This window comes from Balaenoptera ricei, chromosome 17, assembly GCF_028023285.1.
Source record: "Balaenoptera ricei isolate mBalRic1 chromosome 17, mBalRic1.hap2, whole genome shotgun sequence".
Lineage (NCBI taxonomy): Eukaryota > Metazoa > Chordata > Mammalia > Artiodactyla > Balaenopteridae > Balaenoptera > Balaenoptera ricei.
In genome coordinates this window covers 44,432,977-44,453,543 of record NC_082655.1, presented here as the reverse complement: position 1 = coordinate 44,453,543, position 20,567 = coordinate 44,432,977, and positions in this window count along the sequence as shown.

The following is a 20,567-nucleotide window of genomic DNA, read 5'->3' as shown; positions in this document are numbered from 1 at the left end:
TATTTATTTATTTATACATAAATAAATTTATAAATTTATAAATTTATCTATTTATTTATTTATTTTTGGCTGTGTAGGGTCTTTGTTGCTGCACGTGGGCTTTCTTCAGTTGCAGCAAGCGGGGTCTACACTTCTTTGCAGTACACGGGCTTCTCATTGTGGTGGCTTCTCTTGTTGTGGAGCACGGGCTCTAGGCATGCAGGCTGAAATAGTTGTGGCTCGCGGGCTCTAGAGCACAGGCTCAGTAGCTGTGGCGCAAGACTTAGTTGCTCTGCGGCATGTGGGATCATCCCGGACCAGGGATCAAACCCATGTCCCCTGCATTGGCAGGCAGATTATTATTATTTTTTTTTACAATGTTCTCAACCAGCTTAATATTTTATTATATATTAGGCTGCCTTTTCACCGTAGAATTGTGGGGTCCCTAAGGCTGGAGAGTATATGAGAAGTTACATGGACAAGACCAGACACCTGGGAGGTCCCATATACCTGCACTTGAATGGGGTGCTCAGGCCAAGGCTTCAATTGAGTCCCGCTTTCTGGGTCTATGAAGCAACTGGAATTTTTGGTTTTTCAAATTAAGCTCTTTTTCTTTTGAATTTTTGAATTTTATTTAATTTATTTTTTTATACAGCAGGTTCTTATTAGTCATCCATTTTATAAACATCACTGTATACATGTCAATCCCAATCTCCCAATTCATCACACCCCCACCCCCACCCCCTGCCGCTTTCCCCCCTTAGTGTCCATACGTTTGTTCTCTACATCTGTGTCTCAATTTCTACCCTGAAAACTGGTTCATCTGTACCATTTTTCTATGTTCCATATATATGCGTGAATATACAATATTTGTTTTTCTCTTTCTGACTTACTTCACTCTGTATGACAGTCTCTAGATCCATCCACGTCTCTACAAATGACCCAATTTCATTCCTTTTTATGGCTGAGTGATATTCCATTGTATATATGTACATCTGCTTTATCCATTCATTTGTTGATGGGCAATTTAGGTTGCTTCCATGACTTGGCTATTGTAAATAGTGCTGCAATGAACATTGGGGTGCATGTGTCTTTTTGAATTATGGTTTTCTCTGGGTATATGCCCAGTAGTGGGATTGCTGGGTCATATGGTAGTACTATTTTTAGTTTTTTAAGGAACCTCCATACTGTTCTCCATAGTGGCTGTATCAATTTACATTCCCACCAACAGTGCAAGAGGGTTCCCTTTTCTCCACACCCTCTCCAGCATTTGTTGTTTGTAGATTTTCTGATGACGCCCATTCTGACTGATGTGAGGTGATATCTCATTGTAGCTTTGATTTGCATTTCTCTAATAATTAGTGATGTTGAGCATCTTTTCATGTGCTTCTTGGCCATCGGTATGGCTTCTTTGGAGAAATGTCTGTTTAGGTCTTCTGCCCATTTTTGGATTGGGTTGTTTGCCTTTTTAATATTGAGCTGCATGAGCTGTTTATATATTTTGGAGATCAATCCTTTGTCCGTTGATTCGTTTGCAAATGTTTGCTCCCATTCTGAGAGTTGCCTTTTCGTTTTGTTTATGGTTTCCTTTGCTGTGCAAAAGCTTTTAAGTTTCATTAGGTAACATTTGTTTATTTTTGTTTTTATTTCCATTACCTAGGAGGTGGATCAAAAAAGATGTTGCTGTGATTTATGTCAAAGAGTGTTCTTCCTATGTTTTCCTCCAAGAGTTTTATAGTGTCTGGCCTTACATTTAGGTCATTAATCCATTGGGAGTTTATTTTTTGTGTATGGTGTTAGGGAGTGTTCTAATTTCATTCTTTTACATGTAGCTCTCTAGTTTTCCCAACACCACTTATTGAAGAAACTGTCTTTTCTCCACTGTATATCCTCGCCTCTTTTGGCATAGACTAGTTGACCATAGGTGTGTGGGTCTATCTCTGGGCTTTCTGTCTTGTTCCATTGATCTATATTTCTGTTTTTGTGCCAGTACCATATTGTCTTGATGACTGTAGCTTTGTGGTATAGTCTGAAGTCAGGGAGTATGACTCCTCCAGCTCCGCTTTTTTCCCTCAAGACTGCTTTGCCTATTCGGGGTTTTTTGTGTCTCCATAGAAATTTTAAGATTTTTTGTGCTAGTTCTCTAGAGAAAACATTGGTAATTTGATAAGTATTGCGTTGCATCTGTAGATTGCTTTGTGTAGTATATTCATTTTCACAATATTGATTCTTCCAATCCAAGAACTTGATATATCTCTCCATCTGTTGGTATCATCTTTAATTTCTTTCATCAGTGTCTTATACTTTTCTGCATACAGGTTTATTCCTAGGTATTTTATTCTTTTTGTTACAATGGTAAATGGGAGTTTTTCTTTAATTTCTCTTTCAGAATTTTCATCATTAGTATATAGGAATGCAAGAGATTTCTGTGCATTAATTTTGTATCTTGCAACTTTACCAAATTCATTGATTAGCTCTAGTAGTTTTCTGGTGGCATTTTTAGGATTCTCTATGTATAGTATCATGTCACCTGCAAACAGTGACAGCTTTACTTCTTTTCCAATTTGTAATCCTTTAATTTCTTTTTCTTCTCTGATTGCCGTGGTTAGGACTTCCAAAACTATGTTGAATAATAGTGGTGAGAGGGGATATCCTTGTCTTGTTCCTGATCTTAGAGGAAATGCTTTCAGTTTTTCACCATAGAGAATGATGTTTGCTGTGGGTTTATCATATATGGCCTTTATGATGTTGAGGTAGGTTCCCTCCATGCCCACTTTCTGGAGAGTTTTTATCATAAATGGTGTTGAATTTTGTCAAAAGATTTTTCTGCATCTATTGAGATGATTATATGGTTTTTATTCTCCAATTTGTTAACATGGTGTATCACATTGATTGATTTGCTTATACTGAAGAATCCTTGCATCCCTGGGATAAATCCCACTTGGTCATGCTGTATGATCCTTTTAATGTGCTGTTGGATTTTGTCTGCTAGTATTTTGTTTAGGATTTTTGCATCTATATTAATCAGTGATATTGGTCTGTAATTTTCTTTATTTGTAGTATCTTTGTCTGGTTTTGGTGTCAGAGTGATGGTGGCTGCATAGAATGAGTTTGAGAGTGTTCCTTCCTGTGCAATTTTTTGGAAGAGTTTGAGAAGGATGGGTGTTAGCTCTTCTCTAAATGTTTGATAGAATTCACCTGTAAAGCCATCTGGTCCTGGACTTTTGTTTGTTGGAAGGTTTTTAATCACAGTTTTAATTTCATTACTTGTGTTTGGCCTGCTCATATTTTCCGTTTCTTCCTGGTTCAGTCTTGGAAGGTTATAACTTTCTAAGAATTTGTCCATTTCTTCCAGGTTGTCCAGTTTATTGACATAGTGTTGCTTGTAATAGTCTCTTAGGATGCTTTGTATTTCTGTGGTGTCTGTTGTAACTTCTCCGTTTTCATTTCTAATTTTATTGATTTGAGTCCTCTCCCTCTTTTTGTTGATGAGTCTGGCTAATGGTTTATCAATTTTGTTTATCTTCTCAAAGCACCAGCTTTTAGTTTTATTGATCTTTGCTATTGTTTTCTTTGTTTCTATTTCATTTATTTCTGCTCTGATCTTTATGATTTCTTTCCTTCTGCTAACTCTGGGTTTTGTTTGTTCTTCTTTCTCTAGTTCCTTTAAGGATAAGGTTCGATTTTTTATTTGAGTTTTTTCTTGTTTTGAGGTAGGCTTGTATAGCTATAAACTTCCCTCTTAGAACTGCTTTTGCTGCATCCCACAGGTTTTCGATCATTGTGTTTCCATTGCCATTTATCTTTAGGTATTTTTTGAATTCCTCTTTGATTTCTTCAGTGATCTCTTGGTTATTTAGTAATGTATTGTTTAGCTTCCATGTGTTTGTGTTTTTTACATTTTTTTCCCCTGTAATTGATTTCTAATCTCATAGCGTTGTGGTCAGAAAGGATGCTTGATATGATTTCAATTTTCTTAAATTTACTGAGGCTTGATTTGTGACCCAAGATGTGATCTATCCTGGAGAATGTTCTGTGCGCACTTGAGAGAAACGTGTAATCTGCTGTTTTTGGATGGAATGTCCTATAAATATCAATTAAATCTAACTGGCCTATTGTGTCATTTGAAGCTTGTGTTTCCTGAGTAATTTTCTGTTTGGATGATCTGTTGACTGGTGTAAGTTAGGTGTTAACGTCCCCCACTATTATTGTGTTACTGTCGATTTCCACTTTTATAGCTGTTAGCAGTTACCTTATGTATTGAGGTGCTCCTATGTTGGGTGTATATATATTTATAATTGTTATATCTTCTTCTAGGATTGATCCCTTAATCATTATGTAGTGCCCTTCCTTGTCTCTTGTAACATTCTTTATTTTAAAGTCTATTTTATCTGATATGAGTATAGCTACTCCAGCTTTCTTTTGATTTCCATTTGCATGGAATATCTTTTCCCATCCTCTCACTTTCAGTCTGTATGTGTCCCTAGGTCTGAAGAGGTTCTCTTTTAGACAGCATATATATGGGTCTTGTTTTTGTGTCCATTCTGCAAGCCTGTGTCTTTTGGTTGGAGCATTTAATCCATTCACGTTTAACGTAATTATCAATATGTATGTTCCTATTACCATTTTCTTAATTGTTATGGGTTTGTTTTTGTAGGTCCTTTTCTTCTGTTGTGTTTCCCACTTAGAGAAGTTCCTTTAGCATTTGTTGTTGAGCTGGTTTGGTGATGCTGAATTGTATTAGTTTTTGCTTGTCTGTAAAGCTTTTGATTTCTCTGTCGAATCTGAATGAGATCCTTGCCAGGTAGAGTAATTTTGGTTGTAGATTCTTCTGTTTCCTCACTTTAAGTATATCATGCCACCCCCTTCTGGCTTGTGCAGTATCTGCTGAGAAATCAGCTATTAACCTTATGGGAGTTCCCTTGTATGTTATTTGTTACTTTTCCCTTGCTGCCTTCAATAATATTTCTTTGTCTTTAATTTTTGTCTATTTGATTACTATGTGTCTCAGCATGTTTCTCCTTGGGTTTATCCTGTATGAGACTCTCTGCGCTTCCTGGACTTGCGTGTCTATTTCCTTTCCCATGTTAGGGACATTTTTGACTATAATCTCTTCAAATATTTTCTCAGGTCCTTTCTCTCTCTCTTCTCTTTCTGGGACCCCTATAATGTGAATGTTGTTGCATTTAATGTTGTCCCAATGGTCTCTTAGTCTTTCATTTCTTTTCCTTCTTTTTTCTTTATTCTGTTCTGCAGCAGTGAATTCCACCATTCTGTCTTCCAGGTCACTTATCCCTTCTTATGCCTCACTTATTCTGCTATTGGGTCCTTCTAGTGTATTTTTCATTTCAGTCATTGTATTGTTCACCTCTGTTTGTTTGTTTTTTAATTCTTCTAGGTCTTTGTTAAACATTTCTTGCATCTTCTTGATCATTGCCTCCTTTTTTTTTTGAGGTCCTGTATCATATTCAGTATCAGTCTTCTGAATTCTTTTTCTGGAAGATTGCCTATCTCCACTGCATTTAGTTGTTTCTCTGTGGTTTTATCTTGTTCCTTTATCTGGTACATAGCCCTCTGCCTTTTCATCTTGTCTATCTTTCTGTGAATGTGGTTTTTGTTCCACAGGCTGCAGGATTGTAGTTCTTCTTGCATCTGCTGTCTGCCCTCTGGTGGTTGAGGCTATTTACGAGGCTTGTGCAAGTTTCCTGATGGGAGGGACTGGTGGTGGGTAGAGCTGGCTGTTGCTCTGGTGGGCAGAGCTCAGTAAAACTTTAATCTACTTGTCTGCTGATGGGTGGGGTTAGGTTGTATGTTTGGCCTGAGGCGACCCAACACTGGAGCTTCCCCAGGCTCTTTGGTGGGCCTAATGGCTGACTCTGGTAAGGCTCACGCCAAGGAGTACTTCCCATAACTTCTGCCAGTGTCCTTGTCCTTCCGGTGTGACAGAGCCACCCCCCACCTCTGCAGGAGACCCTCCAACACTAGTAGGTAGGTCTGGTTCAGTCTCCTATGGACTCACTGCTCCTTCTCCTGGGTCCTGATGTGCACACTATTTTGTGTGTGACCTCCAAGAGTGGAGTCTCTGTTTCCCCTAGTCCTGTTGATGTCCTGCAATCAAATCCCGCTAGCCTTCAAAGTCCGATTCTCTTGGAATTCCTCCTCCCATTGCTGGACCTCCATGTTAGGAAGCCTGACGTGGGGCTCAGAACCTTCACTCCAGTGGGTGGACTTGTGTGGTACAAGTTTTCTCCAGTTTGTGAGTCACCAACCCAGCACTTATGGGATTTGATTGTATTGTGATTGTGCCCTTCCTACTGTCTCAATGTGGCTTCTCCTTTGTCTTTGGATGTGGGGTATCTTTTTTGGTAAGTTCCAGTGTCTTCCTGTCAATGACTGTTCAGCAGTTAGTAGTGATTCCGGTGTTCTCGCATGAGGGAGTGAGAGCACATCCTTCTACTCCACCATCTTGAACCCACATCCCAGCAGGGGATTTTTAACCACTGTGCCACCAGGGAAGTCTCAAGAAACACTTTTTTGATACCTTATATGCTTTATTCTACTTGTGCACTTGTTACAGGCATTTGTGTGTCTCTTTGCTCTTCTGCGGTGCTGGAAGCTCTGTGAAGACAGGGACTCTTATATTCATCTTTGTGGCTCCCACAGAGCAAAGCCCAGCTGAACAATTACAAACAAGAATAAATAGGTAAAATTTATGATGTATATTTGTTGCCTATGAATATCATGTATTTGGACAAAAATTGTGGAGCAAACTATCATAGAGATATTTCCAAATACTCACACACGTGACATCTTGTTAACAAATATACATATATTTGATTGAGATTTTTAGCATTCATTTGGAGTTTGATGTTATATAGTCACCTAGGCACATTGTTCAATTTTATTTAAAGGTTGATAATTTTCATTTAGGTCCATTTAATATACCTATATATTTACATATATCAATATCTATATCTGAAGTTAAAAATAAAAATAAATTATATAAAATAAATTGAAAAATATATGCAATTATATACATGAGAATCACTGCCATTTTTTGTCAAACATTTTTACTGTGTTTTATTGTGGTGAAAAATATAAAATATAAAATTTGTATCTAACAATATTTTGAAGCTCAGTACTTTATAATATAAAACTTGAATCTAATAATATTTTGAAGATCAGAAATTTGTGAATCTATGGCAATCTATGTCTGACAGGAATGATGAAGAAACTAAGACTGAAATTCATGATAATGGTGCAAATATTTGCGCTTTTAATATTTTAGATAATTTTTCAATGTAAAGTCAGTATAAGTGTGTGTTGCATAAAAATAATTGCATATGGCCAATATGGGAAACTACTAGATAAGATTTAAAGCAATTACATATTATATATATATACCAATTAGAATTATAATAAAACCAAAATTTATTGGGCTATTCATATCTGCTAGCACTATTCTAAGTGCTTTACATATATTAACTTATTTTTTATTTAGTTCTCATAAAAATAATAAATTAATGCTACTGTTTTTCCCCTTTTTAATATAGGAGGCATAGGGAAGTTAGGCAAAGTGTCTAAAGTTACACAGTATTAAATGGTCCTGCCAGAAATTGAAACAAAGCAGTCTGACTCTAGAAATAGGATTCCTAACTGCTAGACATTACTGTCCATTGGAATCAATCTTTGTTGGTTTGGAATGAGAACTTGATTTAGATTCAGAAGGTTTAGAATTGGGTTCAAATCTCAACTATATCACTTATTAACTTTGTGAACTTGTCTTCAATCCGCATGACCTCATGCTAAAGAAATAGGAATAAATAATCAAAAATTCACTGTGACAGAGATGACAGCACATTTTTCATTATGACTTTGAAATTCATCTCAAAAGAATAAAAGATGTTTTTCTGCACTCAAGCACTAGTATATTTTTTAAAAAATACTTTAAAATAATAATCAGCAATCAAAATCAGGAAAGCATCCATGCTGTTTTAAAACTAGCATATATTCACTTTTTTCAGGAGTTGAGAGATAGATATATGATTCACAGACATCCAAATAACAGTGTAACAGGACAGGAACAGTTACAAAATTAATTACCTATGATTATCACACAAAAGGAGGTGATTACATTACCTGAGTGACAAAAAGAAAAGTATTCAGTGAAGACAGAAAAGCACCAGAACTATAAACTGATAAAAAAGTTACTCACAGTTAAATTAGAAATAGCACACTTTAGTTTTTGTTTTCACAGTAACATTAAAATGATGCATTTTCTATTTTCTTAAGCATCAGTACATCTCTTTAAGGAGCATATAGTTATCATCAACTCTTTGTTTTGTTTTTTTCTCAATACATTTTATAAACATCCTTCACTAGAGAAAAGTATAAAAGAAACAATCTAGTGGCTTTGAAGGTGATAGACACTGATGGGCAGCTGAATCATATTGAAGGCATAATTAATATTTTCCCAACTCCTGCTTATCTTTTCAGATTCAGGTTAACTACCATTTTTGCTGGGAGCTTTGTCTAGCCTTCTTGATTATTAGGTGCCTCAAAAATTATTCTCTGAGAGCATCCTGTTCTTCCCCTTTCACAGAACTTAAAATCACATCAATTTTCTCACTTAATGATTTACCCTATGGACAAGTAAGCTTGCTCTATAACCATGCACCATGTTAACTTGGTCAGTGCTTTATCCAGTGCCTGGCATTTAGAATGCTCTGAAAAATTAGTTGTGTATTTGAGACATTATCTTAATTTAATGTACACTTTTTCTTGTTTCATTCTCCTTTCTCCCCTAATGTCCAGACTCTTTCATAGAGTACTCTTAATACTCTTCAAAAAAGCAGAAGGAAGAAAATAAACCATGAAAAGCTTCAATTTCTAGACACTGCCTCTTCACTGACACATACCTTCCATGAAAGCATGTTACCTAGAGCAATTTGCTCATCACTGTATTGGATTTACCAAGGGTCAGCCATGATAATAACTCTATCTTTGCTGTCAGCATTCTATATTTCATTCTATAAGTTTAGTACCTTAGAGGTTTTTTCTTCACTATTTTCCCTATAAGTTAAGTGCATTGTAACTTGGTGGCCCATGTGACTTGGTTATTTTTTCATTGGGTAGCCACTGAGTATTAGAATCTGGCCACATAAAGGTGAATAAAGAGATAGAATCCAGAGTTGTAGTAAAGTCATACCAGTAGAGAAATAATTAGAAAAAAAAGTTAAAATATGGATACATTTCTTTGCTCCCTATTTAGCAAGGGAAAAGTGAAAGAGTTGTCTGTACTTGTTCTTGCCACTTTCTTCTCTCTCATTCTTTCTTGAGCTTGCTTTCATCAGGCTCTTGTCCATATCACTCTAATTAAACAGCTCTTTCCAAGATCAGTAGTGATTTCTGCATTTTGCCAAATTTAGTGGTCAATTCTCAGTCTGCATTTTACCTGAACTTCTTGGACTTTGGCACAAATAATTCTTGAAATATTTTCTGGGCCTAGCTTTGGGTCACCACTAATATACCATAACAGATAACCCCTTTTAAACCACTCTTGTATACCAGATCCATTTATCCAAATGCCTAACTTTTCCACTTAGATGGTATGTCTAAAACTGAACTCATGGTATTTCCGTTGAAGTCTGCTCTTCTGCCATGTTCCTCACTACAGTTAGTCACAAACCTTAGAGTCATCCTTCGTTCCTCTCGTTTTTTCATATATTCTTATTCTAGCAAAATTTTTGGGCCTGTCTGCAAAATATTTTTTGAATTTAATCTTTGATCACCACCTCCACCAAATTCCTTGGTCCAAGCCATCAATGTCTCTTATAGATAACAGCAATAGCTTCCCAGCTGGTCTTAGTCCCCTTCTATCCACCCACTACCCACCTCCACCCACCCAGTCTATTCTCATAGCAAGCAGAGTGATCTGTTAAAATTGTAAATCACACTTCACTCCCTGATTCAAAAATCTTTCCACAGTTTTGAATAACATCCAAGTTTTGAGAGTGGGATTAAGTCAGTGGAGTAAGGAGACCCTGAGATCACCTCCCCTATGAACTACAATTACATATAGAGCAACTCTCACTGTGAACAACCTGAACACTAGCAGAACTGCTTTTCTTCAACCAAGGATATAAAGAAAGAACAACATGGAGTCTGGTAGGAGGGGAAGAGAAAAGATCTAGTTGGATCCACACCCCTGGTGGGTGACCTGGAAGAGGAGAGGGATATCACAGGCTTGGGGATCCTCCCTAAGGAGTGAGGGTTCAAACCCCATATTAGGCACCCCAGCCCTGGGGTCTAGCATTGGGAAGATGAACCCCCTAGACTGGCTTGAAAACCAGTGGGGTTTACTGGAGGGCCAAAAGAAACCAAGACTCCCCTCTTGAAGAGCATGCTCACAGACTTGCTCGCTCAAGGTTCCAGTGCAGAGGCAGCAGATTGAAAACTGACTGGTGCTCTGACTGGCTGCCAGGATTGCCCCAGTGAGATCCCCTAGCCTGCACTGGGCTCCTGCTCTAGCCCTCCTGCTCTGGCACTGCATGCTGCTAAGGTAGAGACCACGATTGTGTGCACCTGGGAAACTGGAGCGGGCTTTAAGTTGTAGCTCCATCCCCTTGTGCCTGCCCATGTCCATAAACAAGACAGGGACCACAATTCTTGCCACACATGTGCTTGTGCACATCAGGGAGAAGTGAAAACAGCTCAGAAGTACAGCTCCAGGCACTTGGACCCTGATCCTACCCCCTGACAAGGCAGCAACCAACAGCTAGCCCAGGAGAAGCCCTGGCTTGTGCTTGGCTTTGGCTGTAGCCCCTCTGACTCTGGCCCTACTTCCCACAAAGGCAGAAGCCACCAGTGCACCTTGGAAGAAGATGCCACTTGTGATCACTTCAGATCCAGTTCTCCCACCAAAGCCACTGGGCACAAACAGACTGCATAAGGTCATTCCCACACAAGGACAAGCCTTCAAGACCAGAAAATGTAACTTTCACCTAATTTCACAGAAACATACAGAAGGTCAAAGAAAATGAGAAGACAGATGAATAGGTTCCAAGTGAAAGAATAAGATAAAACCTCAGTTAAAAAAACCCTAATGACATGGTGATAATTTACCCAATAAAAGTTCAAAGAAATAGTAATAAAAATGCTCACTGAACTCGGGGAAAAATAGAGGAACATAGTGAAAACTTCAACAAAGAACTAGAAAATATAAAAAGGAACCAGTCAGAGCTGAAGAATACAGTAACTGAAATAAAAAAGACACTAGAAGGAATTAACAGCAGATTAGGTGATACAGATGAACACATAAGCACATAAGAACACATAATCTGGAAGACAGAGTAGTGGAAATCACTCAATCAGAACAGTAAAGAAAAAAAATTATTTTTAAATGAGGATAGATTAAGGGACATTGGGACAATATCAAACTTACTAACATTCATAGTATAGGGGTCCCAGAAGGAGAAGAGAGAGAGAAAGTGGCAGAAAAAGTATTTAATGAAATTATGGCTGAAAACTTCCCTAACTGAAGAAGGAAACAGATATCAGGTCCAGGAAGCACAGAGAATCCCAAACAAATGAACTCAAGGAGACTTACATCAAGACATATCATAATTAAAATGGCAAAAGTGAAAGGTAAAGAGAGAATTTAAAGAGAAAAACAAAGAGTCACATACAAAGAAACTCCCATAAGGCTATCAGCTGGTTTTTCAGCAGAATCTTTGCAGGCCAGAAGGAAATGCCACAAAATATTTAACGTGCTGAAAGAAAAAAACCCTACAACTTAGGATATTTTATCCAGAAAAGTTATTCAGAATTGAAGGAGAGATAAAATGTTTCCCAGACAAGCAAAAACTAAAAGAGTTCATCACCACTAAACTGGCTTTACATAAATATTAAAGAGTCTACTTTACATGAAAAAGAAAAGATATAATAAGAAATATGAAAATATTAATATATGAAGGGAAAAGTTTCATTGGTAAATGCAAATGTATAGAAACGACAGTGGATCAATAACTTAAAAAGCTAGCAGGAAGGTTAAGAGACAAAAATTGTAAAATCAACTATAACTACAATAAATAGTTAAGGGATAGATATAAATATGTGAAATATAACATCAAAAACATAAAATGTTGGGGGTAGAGTAAAAAATGCAGAGCTGCTAGAATGTGTTTTATCTTAGAGGACCATCAGTTTAAGACAAGTAGACATAATTACAGGTTGATATATATGAATCTCATGGTAACCACAAATCAAAAACCTACTATAGATACACAAAAAACAAAGAGAAAGGAACCTGAATTTGACACTAAAGAAAATCATCAAACCACAAGAAAAGAGGCTAAAAGAAGAAACAGAGAAGAACTACAAAAACAACCAGGAAATAAGTAACAAAATGGCAATGGGTACATACCTATCAATAATCACTTAAATATAAATGAACTAAATGCTTCAATCTAAAGACATAGGGTGGTTGATTGGATAAAAAAAATAAGACCCATCTATATGCTGCCTACAAGAGACTCACTTTGAGCTAAAGACACACACAGACTGAAAGTGTAAGGATGAAAAAAGATATTCTATATAAATGGAAACAAAAAGACAGCTGGGGTAGCAATACTCATATCAGACAAAATGGACTTTAAAACAAAGTCTATAATAAAAGACAAAGAAAGGCATTGTATAGTGATAAAGGGGTCAAGACAAGAAGAGGATATAATATTTGTAAACATATATGCACCTAATATAGGAGCACCTAAATATATAAAATAAATATTAACACAGATAAAGGGAGAAATTGACAATAATGTAATAATATAGTAGGGGGCTTTAACACCCCACTTACATCAATGGATAGAACATACAGACAGAAAATCAATAAGGACACTACAGCCTTAAATGCCACATTAGACCAGATGGACTAAATAGATATCTATAGGACATTCTGTCCCAAAACTGTAGCATACACATTCTTTTCAAGTCCACTTGGCAGTTTCTCCAGGATAGATCAGATGCTAGGCCACAAAATGTCTCAATAAATTTAAGAGGATTGAAATTATATCAAGCATTTTTTCTGACCACACAGGTATGAAACAAGAAATCAATTACAGGAAGAAAAATGGAAAGAAGACAAAGACATGGAGGCTAAACAACATGCTACTAAAAAACAAATGAGTCAATGAAGAAATCAAAGAGCAAATCAGAAAATACTTTGAGACAAATGAAAATAAAAACACAACTGTCCAAAATCTATGGGATGCAGCAAAGCAGTTCTAAGAGGAAAGTTTATAGCAACACAGACCTGCCTCAAGAAACAAGAAAAATCTCAAACAACCTAACTTTTCATCAAGAAGAATTAGAAAAAGAAGAAAAATTAAAGTATAATATAGTGTCAAGCATTAATAACTACTATGAAGATAACATAAAATTCTTAGATTACCTAGGCAGTATGGTCTTTGACATCGATCTTAGGAAATATTTTTATAAATCTGTTTCCTCAGGCAAAGGAAACAAAAGAAAAAATAAACAAATGGGACATAATCTAACTTAAAAGTTTGCACAGCAAAGGAAACGTCAACAAAACGAAAAGGCAACCTACTGAATGGGAGAAGGTATTTGCAAGCGATATGTCTGATAAGTGGTTTATATCCAAAATATGTAAAGAACTCATATAACTCAAAAGGGGAGAACTGATTAAAAAATGAGCAGAGGAACTGAATAGGCATTTTTTCATAGGAGACATACAGATGGCCAACAGGCACATGAAAAGACACTCAACATCACTGATCATCAGGGAAATGCAAATCAAAGCCACCATGAGATATCACCTCAGGCCTGTCCAAATGGCTATGGTCAAAAAGACAAGAAATAACAAGTGTTGATGAGGCTGTGGAGAAAAGGGAATTGTTGTGCACTTTGGTGGGAATGTAAATTGGTACAGCCACTATGAAAAACCATATGGCGATTTCTTAAAAAATTAAAAATAGAACTACCATATGATCCAGGATTCCACTCCTATGTATTTATCCAAAGAAAATGAAAATGCTAATTTGAAGATATATGTGCCCTAATGTTTATTGCTGCTTTATTTATAATAGTCAAGATATGGTAGCAACCTAAGTGTTCATTAACAGATGAATGGATAAAGAAGATGTGGTATATATATATATACACACACATATATATATATATATATATATATATATGTATACACACACATATACACACACACACACACACACACAGTGGAATATTAGTCATAAAAAAAGAATGAAAACTGAGGATATGGAGAAAAATGAACACTTGTACAACATTTTGCCATTTGCGATAATATGGATGGATCTGGAGGTTATTATGCTTAGTGAAATAAGTCAGACAAAGATAAATACTGTATGGTTTTATTTAGATGTGGAATCTAAAAAATAAACAAGTGAATATAACAAAACAGAAGTGAAGTCACAGGTACAGAGAATAAACTAGTGGTTACCTGAGGGGAGGGAGTGCGAGGAGGTGCAAAATAAGTGACGGGGATTAAGAGAAACAAACTATTGGGTATAAATAAATAAGTTACAAGGAAGTAATGTACAGCACAGGGAATTTAGCCAATATGTTATAATAACTTCACATGATGTATAATGTATCAAAATATGAAATCACTGTGTTGAACACCTGAAAATAATATATTATTGTAAGTCAACTGTACTTCAATTAAAAAAAAAATTCAAGTCCTAACAATAACCTAGAAGGTCCATGTGATTTGATATCTATCCACAATTCTGACCTAATTTGTCCCATTCTTATTGCTCATTTTGTTTCAACTGCTACTCCTCAAACACATAATACTCATGTCTTTAAGATCTTGCATTCATCATTCTTTCTCGTGGAATGCTCTTTACTCAACTATTCAGAAGACCCACTTTCTTGTTTCTTTAGATCTTTGCTCAAATATCACTTTCCTATCTAAAATAGCATCTATTTGTCATTTTCTATACCCTCAGCTTTAGTTATCTTCATAGTATTTATTAATGCTTGACACCATATTATACTTTCTAATGTTTGTTTGATGGTTGATTATTTCCCCAATTAAGTGTGAACTCTATGACAGCAAAGATTTTATTTTGTTTACTGCATTCTCACTGCATAGGGCAAGGTCTGGCAACAGAATAGGTGTTAAATAAGTATTTATTGAATAAATAGATGAAGAAATTTACAGAATGATAGAAATGGTGGTAGTATAATGTAGTTATATTTAAAGTACCAGAGAAAATATAAGCGCCTTACTTAAACAAACCTATTTTGAAACAAACTTATGTATCAGAAACTGTGCTGAGTGCTGGGGCTACAACAATGTGTGCAAAAAGATTCCTGTATTCTGAGATCTCCTTTATTCCAGGGTGATAAACCTGGAAACTTACATATCAGTCACTTACAAACCAGGGACATGGTGTTTCCATTGGAATTTCTTACACTGGACTTTCAATTTTGTCCCTTAATTCTGGAATTATAGATCTTCATAATAGGTTGGTCAACCCACTGTCAACCAGGATGAAATGAACCATTTCATTTTGCCCTCAAATGCCACTTGAGGTTCTAGATTCTGTGATTGCATTCAGGGTAGAGGTAGTGTTCTAATCATTTTCTTTAGAAATATGTTCATTACATCATTGACTAATCAATTACCTTTATTATCATAGAGTTCATAGGCATCAAAATCTTCATCTAAAATAGAGACAAACCAATGGCCAAACAAGATACTGCAACATAAGATCTACACAAGAATAATTTATATAATTGGCACATCTGATGTCTTAATTGTCTTGGGCTGTTAAAACAAAATATCATGGTCTGAGGGCTTAAGAAACAGAAATTTATTTCTCATCATTCTGGAGTCTGAGAAATCCAAGATCAAGCTGCCAATTTGTTTTCCTGGTGAGGACTCTTCTTGGCTATTAGATGGCCATTTCCTCACTATATCATCACATGGCCCTTGACCTGATGAGTGCAAATGGGGAGATAGAGAGGGAGAAGGAGAGGGAGAGGGAGAGGGAGAGGGAGAGGGAGAAAGAGAGATCCTTTTTCATACAAGGCCATTAGTCCCATCAAGAAGTTTCCAACCTCATGACCTAATCTAACTTAATTACCCCCGAAGGCCCCATCTTCAAATACCATCACCTTGGGGGTTAGGGACTCAACATATGAATTTTGAGGGAACACTAACATCAGTCCATACACCATCTAGCACAATAAATAATGTTTATTGTATTAAGTAGAAATTATAGGTGTGCTGGTCAATAGAGAAAGGACAAACAGACAGGAGGTGGAGAGCCAAGAAGAGCTTGGGAATTAAGAGTTGAGTCTGTACAGGCTCCCTAGGTCCAGAGCTTGAGGTAAAGATTCTGGTGGTACGCTAGCATAAGAAGTTGTGGTAAGTCAGAGAGTAAGACTTCAGAAAGATGGAAGATACCAGCACAGATGAGAAAAGGAGCTGCATTTTAAAACAAAGGTAATTAGTATCTTAGTCATCAAATCTTTTTATACATATCCTACTTGTACGCAGGGAAGTCTGTCTCCCAGGAGGGCAGTTCACTTCCTGAGACTAGACACTAGTGAGTCATACAAAGGATGGGTAGCAAATTACCCTGGTTTGAGTAAGGGTCTGGGAACAGAAGTAAAGGCAGATATGGATAATTCTTACCTGAGCTATAGCTGAGTAGATTATAATTTATTTATTGTGTTTTGAAGCAGCATCTACATTTTTAGATTCCATCAGCATCACAAACATCCCAGCCATTAACCCCAAATCAGAAACTATCTTGTAAGGGGATACTCTGTGTTAAAGACCCAGGAACTAGGAGAAGGAAAAGGTTTATGATGCTTCTCTTTTTTTTAAAAAAAAATTCTTTTGACTTATTAATAAACTATAGAGAAAATTGGTCTCATCTCTGTTTATTCTACAACTCCTGCAGATTAGGAATGTGGCTTTAAGCAAACTATTAATTTTAACACAATTACATTTCAATAAAGCATTCTCAATTTCCTATGGAGTTTATTACAGTGGGGGGTTTACTTGAATTAAAAATAGTTTTGTGGCATTATTTGTCACACTTTATAATAGAGTAAATTATATGATAGAATGCAAACAGAGTGAGAAAGATCTTAAAAGTAATTATCTACTCCATGTTTTTTGTTTGTTTTGTTTTGTTTGTTTTTTGGCCACTCTGTGCAGCTTGTGGGAATCTTAGTTTCCCGACCAGAGATTCAACCCGGGCCCTCAGCAGTGAAAGCGTGGAGTCCTAAAACCACTGGACTTCTAGGGAATTCCCACTACTCCATGTTTGAATCCCTTTTGCAATATACTTGTTGCATGGTCACCCATTCTTGTGCTTGAACACTTCCTGTAATAGAGACTCACTTTCTTAAAAGGCAGTTCATTTCATTTTTTGGATAACCCTGAATTTTACAAAGATCTTTCTTATATTGAGTCAAAATTTAGTTGGAGCTGTCACCTAAAAACAGTCCTACCTCATGGTAGAAATACTAACATCACCCTAGGTGCTTTCTCTGACATTTCCTTCTCCCAATTCTCTGCTTCTTCCCCCAATTTCACATTTTTCCTTTATTTTTGCTTGTTATTTTATACACCTGATTTCTTTCTTTCTTTTTTTTTTTTTAAAAGACATCAATCTTTTATTTTAACAAAGGCTGACAGTTTACAAGACCCTGTGATTTACAGTGGTTAAAGCACAGGTTTTGTACCTTCTCTCTGGGTTCAAGTCCAGGCTTTAACATGTATTGGCTGTGTAACCTTGAGCAAATCATTTAACCTCCATCTGTCTCAGTTTCTTCTTTAGCTAAATGAATATAATACCAGTATCTACCTTACAAGGATGATGTAGGATTAGTATATATATGTATACACCTGATTTCTAAGTTAAAGAGAAAAAAATGGAAATTTTGGACTATTTATAAATGAATGATAATGATAGTTTCATATCAAAAACTATACCATAAGGATTATGTGGGGGAAATGCCTTAAATATGTTTATTTAAAAAATAGGTTTAAAATAAATATTAAGCATTTTATTCAAGAAACTAGATAAAATGCAACAAAATATATTTAAGTAAGTAAAAGACAGAAATGAGGTCAAAAGCAGAAATTAATGAAATAGAAAACAAAATAAATATTAGGTCTGAGCAATAAAATCCAAGATTTTTTTTTTAAATTAATTAATTAATTAATTTATTTATGGCTGTGTTGGGACTTAGTTTCTGTGTGAGGGCTTTCTCCAGTTGCGGCAAGCGGGGGCCACTCTTCATCGCGGTGCATGGGCCTCTCACTATCGCGACCTCTCTTGTTGCAGAGTACAGGCTCCAGATGCGCAGGCTCAGTAATTGTGGCTCACGGGCCTAGTCGCTCCACGGCATGTGGGATCTTCCCAGACCAGGGCTCGAACTCGTGTCCCCTGCATTGGCAGGCAGATTCTCAACCACTGCGCCACCAGAGAAGCCCCCCAAGATTTTTTTTTAAGACAATACAATAAATAATTGTAAGTCACTTATAAGATGAGAGTGTGTGAGAGAGAAAACACAAGACATTAGAATGAAGAAAGGAACATAACTAAAGACATATTTTTAAAAAATTATTAGATAACAGAATGTTTACATTTGCATTAATAAATTTGGAAAAGAAAATGAAATGAACATTTTCCTAGGAAAAATATATATGACCATGACCAATAAGAGTTATAGATAATATGACTGGGTGAACAACTACAGAATAAATTAAACAGTTAATCAAATAGCTAATACTTAAATGAATAACAGGTCTTTGTAAATTCTACCTAAACATCACTTCAAGGAAGTATGTTATTATTTAAATTCTAAGCACTTAAAAGAGCATAGAAAATTATGGAGAATTGGCTAACACAGTCTATGTATAGTACATGATCCTGATATAAAGTCTTGATAAAGTTAGCACAACTAAAGATCAATAACATTTATCATTATGGATGCAAAAATGTAAAACAAGATAAAATTCGGCAGTATATTAAAAGAGTTACACACTATGATCAGGTAGAATGTATTTCTAGAACACAAATTGTTAAACATGTGTAATATAGTATCCATAATTATAGAATAAAGAATGCCAACATATTGGGTACAGAAAAGAAAAAGCAAAGGTTAAAAAACAAACAATATAACCGTCTAAAAGTAACATTTTTAAGAACTGTTCAGTAAAAGGTGCAACTCTGTAAGACACAAAACCCTGGAGACAAAAAGGAAAATATTCTCAGATGTAAGTAAACACAATTTAAAATCTCTTATAAAAGGTGAATAACAAATCAGGAGAAAATATTTTTCTAACATATATAACAGGAAAAGGTTAATATCCATAATATATAAAGAACACTAATGAATCAATAAGAAAAAGGTAACCAAAATTGGTTAACTGAGAATTTACATACAAACAGATAATACACATGTATCATAATCATAAAAGAAGTCAAGCTCAGTGGAAACCAAGGAAATGTAAATTAAAGCAACAATTTTGTAAGTATACTTTTTCATCCATCATATTGATAGATTTAAATGTTGTCAAAGCCTTAGTATAACTGAGAGTTTTATGTGCTACTTGTAAGAGTACAGATTGGAACAACTTTAAATGCTTACACACTCTTGGTCCAGCAATTCCATCCCAAGAAATCTATTCTGCAAAAATAATACCATGTGTATTAGCATTGGTTAAAGTACTAAAAAACTGGGCACAATATAAAGGAGAAAAGTTAAATAAATTATGACTCTTCCATGGAAGGAAGAAAATGGAAAATGATGTAATTGTTAAAAATAATGAGATAGGCATGGGTCCGCATGGAACCTGAACTCCTCCCTCAGCTTCTCTTGCCTCCACGGTGGCAGATTGTCCCAAAATCTGAGAAGAGGGCGGCGTGACCCCCGACACCACCCAAAGGCTCACTGTCACTGCGCTTGAGACAGACCCCGCCAGCCGAAACCCCATCTGCCCTCCGGGCCACACGCCAGTTGTTGCTGTCTCTAAGCTGAACCTGGTCACTTTTTGAGCAAAGAGCCCTGGGATGTGAAGAAAAGGAAACAACAGTCATACACCCAGATAGGTTATTACAGACTGTTGAGGAGAGTGCCCTGTGCTATCAGCCGTGTGGCGGACAGGGTCTTCGTGCTCCAGCTGGGTGTCAGACCTGTGCCTCTGAGCAGGGAGAGCCGAGTTCAGGACATTGGTCCACCAGAGTCCTCCGGCTTCATGTAATATCAAATGGCAAAAGCTCTCCCAGAGATCTCCATCTCAATGCTAAGACCCAGCTCCACTCAACGACCAGCAAGCTACAGTGCTGGACACCCTATGCCAAACAACTAGCAAGACAGAAACACAACACCACCCATTAGCAGAGAGGCTGCCTAAAATCATAATAAGATCACAGACACCCCAAAAAACACCACTGGACGTGGTCTTGCCACCAGAAAGACAAGATCCAGCCTCATCCACCAGAACACAGGCACCAGTCCCCTCCACCAGGAAGCCTACACAGCCCACTGAACCAACC